Source organism: Crinia signifera, chromosome 2 (genome assembly GCF_055691185.1).
Source record: "Crinia signifera chromosome 2, ASM5569118v1, whole genome shotgun sequence".
Lineage (NCBI taxonomy): Eukaryota > Metazoa > Chordata > Amphibia > Anura > Myobatrachidae > Crinia > Crinia signifera.
Window position 1 is genome coordinate 242,448,384 of NC_139218.1, and position 3,936 is coordinate 242,452,319.

The window sequence follows — 3,936 nt, forward strand, 5'->3', positions numbered from 1 at the left end:
ATCCCCCCAAGACCTTGGCGCCTCTTCCCTCACCTATTAAAAGACCCCATAGCTAAAGACAATATACTACAAGCCATCAATTCATACATGTCCAACAACTCCCCCCTAGAAACTACTGTCGTAAACCATTGGTGCGCCTTTAAAGCAGTCACGAGAGGAGCAGCCATACAAGCTGGAGCTAACCTGAAACGTAGAGCCCTCAGAGCCCAGCAGGATTTAGAGTCCTCCCTAGCATCTCTTGAATCCCAGAACAAAAGCTCCCCCTCCGCCTCCCTGAAAAAAGAGATAGCAAAGGTGCGCAGCCAACTCCAAAAGCTCCTCCTGACCCAAACTGCACTAAATAGATTGAGACACAAATTTTATCTTTTGGGAAACAGATCAGGCAGAATGCTTGCCCGGAGACTCCGTGCCCAACAGGCTAGAAATAGAATTAAACACATCATTAACTCTAAAAAAGAAAAATTCTCCAATCCCAAAGATATAGCAAACCAATTCGCTCAATACTATGCCAAGCTCTACAATCTATCCTCTGACCCTCACACCCCCCAACCCACTAAGGAAACCATCTCAGCCTTCCTGGACAAATTACAGATTCCATCCCTTACACAGGAACAATTAGATTCACTAAACGCCCCATGGTCGCAATCTGAGATCCAGTCGGCAATTAAAACGCTCCCTAGGAACAAGGCCCCAGGCCCAGATGGGTTTATTACTGATTTTTACATTACCTTCAGTGACCTACTTTCCCCGCACTTAACTAACCTCTTCAATGAGCTCTCCTCAACAGGTTCCTCTCTGCCAGAACTACTAGAAGCCCGTATAGTCGCCACCACCCAAACCAGGCAAGGACCCAGCTTTTTGTCAAAACTATCGACCTATTGCACTACTAAACTGTGACATAAAGCTCTTTGCCAGGTTGATGGCGCTCCGCATTAACCAATTCCTCCCGTTGCTGGTGCACCCGGACCAGACAGGTTTTGTTCCGGGAAGACAGGCGTCTGATAACACCAGAAGGGTTTTCAATCTGATTGACTCCCTACCTGCAGACCAGAGCCTCCTCCTTCTGTCCCTGGACGCCGAAAAAGCCTTTGATAGACTTAACTGGCAATACATGCATGAAGTACTCTCCCGTTTCGGCTTCAGGGATCGGATTCTTACATCAATCTTGACACTATATAGCTCCCCCTCGGCCCGGGTGTTCAGCAACGGTTTCCTATCTGACTCCTTCACAATCTCAAATGGTACCAGACAGGGCTGCCCTTTATCCCCCTTAATCTTCGTCCTTTCCATAGAGCCTCTAGCCATCACCATACGCAACGAGGCTAACTTCCCGGGATTACAGACCGGGCCAATTAATCATAAGCTAAGCCTTTTTGCAGATGATGTCCTCCTCTTCATCACCAACCCCACTAAGTCTCTTCCCTTCCTCCATGAAATACTCGCCTCCTATAGCGCAGCTTCCTACTATAAACTTAATACCTCTAAAACAGATGCTCTCCCAATTAATCTCACTGGATCCCTACCTTTGCTCCAATCATTATTCAAATACAATTGGCAGACTGACTCCATAAAATATCTGGGGATTCATATCCCCACGAACTCATCCAATGTATTCAATGTCAATCTCTCCCCCCTACTCAATACCCTTTCCTCCCTCTCTAAATCCTGGCTTTCTTATGATGTCTCTTGGATGGGTCGCATGGCCGCATTCAAAATGTCCCTGCTCCCCAAATTGATGTATTTATTCCGCACTATCCCATACACAGCCCCCAAAAAAATCTCTACAATTTGCCACCTCTATCTTAACAAAATATGTCTGGACAGCCAAACCCCCCACCATGGCCCGCTCCAGGATGTCGCTCCCCAAGGCATATGGCGGATTGGACCTCCCTGATTTATTTCACTACCAATCAGCATGCCTCCTGTCCCCAATTAAGTACCTCACCGAGTCCCCCTCCCCCAGGGCCTGGGTATCTATCGAACAATCTCAATCCCCACTTATTCCACTATCCGACCTAATTAAAATCCCGAAACATGTCAGACCTCCCCAACCTAACCTGCTTCCATCCACTAAAGCAACGCTACAAGCCTGGGATCATCTATTATCCTCTTTGTCTGCCCAGTCGGCCAACATTCCCAACATTTCTATCTCCACCGTAGCAAAACTAATCCCTAATCTTAATTTGAAAGCCTGGTTGAACCAGGGCATAGCCAACCTGAGAGATATTTTAGACTCTCGCCAATTGCTCCCCTTTGCTACTATACAAAAACAATTCTCACTACCCCCGTCTGAATACCTTCATTACCTCCAAATTGCACACTGGTGGAAGGCCCACTTCACGTCGTACTCCCCCCCGGATCCTTCATCCCAAGCAGCGCTCTCTAGACCTTTCACAATAAACTCCAGAGGCGATATTTCATTCTGGTACAAAACTTTGATAACACCTGCAGTGCTTTCCAAATCACCCGCCCACGTGAAATGGGAGACAGACCTGGGTAGAACGCTTACCTCAGCACAGTGGAGGCAGATCTTTCTATCTTCCTACACAATATCCCGTTGCCTGAACCACACCGAGATGCACATCAAGCTCATCAATAGACTCTACCTAACCCCGGACCGCCTCCACGCTTTTTGGCCTACCTGCTCCAACCAGTGCTGGAGGCTGTGTGGCTCCATAGGTAACATCTTCCATATATTCTGGTCCTGCCCCAAACTGCTAAACTACTGGTCAGAAGTCTTTAGGCTAATCTCCACGGTTCTCAAGATCACTATCACCCCCGACCCTCTGATAGCTCTATTTCATCTATACCCCCAGGAGGTATCGCCAGAAAACAGATATGTTCTTGGGCACATACTTATCGCTTCCCGTGCGAACCTAGCCCAGCAATGGAAACAACCCGCCCCCCCATCTATCCTACAGGCTATCCTGAAAACAAACCACCATTTCCTCATGGAAACCAGCTTCCTCCCATATACCCCTACTCCCACACCCTCTCCCCACCACTTACGTTGGCTACCCTGGCATGTGTATGTTACGGAGGGTGAAGGCGTCAAACACTTCCCCCCCAAGCCCCCAGTACAATTTAGCCTGACCGAAAATGAAGAAGCCCAGGAATAACTCATAATCGTACAACTATCTATGTATTTATGTGGCTGCTTTATCTATGTGCAGGCCCCTATACTCCCCCCCCTTCCCATTACCAACTGTATGCCTTCGCCTACACCCTTGTTGTCACCGATTAAACTGTCATAATCTTGATCGATGCATGTAATGTCCACTATTTGTCTCACACTGTTGGGTTCGATACTTGTTGTACCCCCCTCCCCCCATTTTTCCTTTCCCCCAATTTTTCCCCCAGTGTTGATGCAGTTAAAGTCCAGTCCAGTGATACTACTGCATAAATCCAGTCCAATTGTACTGCCATTAAAGTCCAGCGGTACTGCCGTTAAAGTCCATTGTTTCTTCCAGTTAAAGTCCATTGATACTGGCTTTTATAGTCCAGTGATACTGCCTTTAAAGTCCAGTGGTAATGCTTTAAAAGTCCAGTGGTACTGTCTTTAAAGTCCAGTGGTACTGCCATTAAAGTCCAGTGGAACTGCTTTTAAAGTTCAGTGATACTGCCTTTAAAGTCCAGTGAAACTGCCTTTAAAGTCCACTGGTACTGCCATTAAAGTCCAGTGGTACTGCCGTTAAAGTCCAGTCCAGTGATACTGCTGCATAAATTCAGTCCAGTGGTACTGCAGTTAAAGTCCAGTTCAGTGATACTGCTGCATAAATCCAGTCCAGTGGTACTGCTAATATAGTCCATTGGTACCACTGTTAAAGTTTAGTGATATTGCCATTAAAATCCAGTGATACTGTCAGTGAAGTCTAGTGGTACTGCCATTAAAGTCCATTGGTTCTGCTGTTAAAGTCCAGTCCAGTGATACTACTG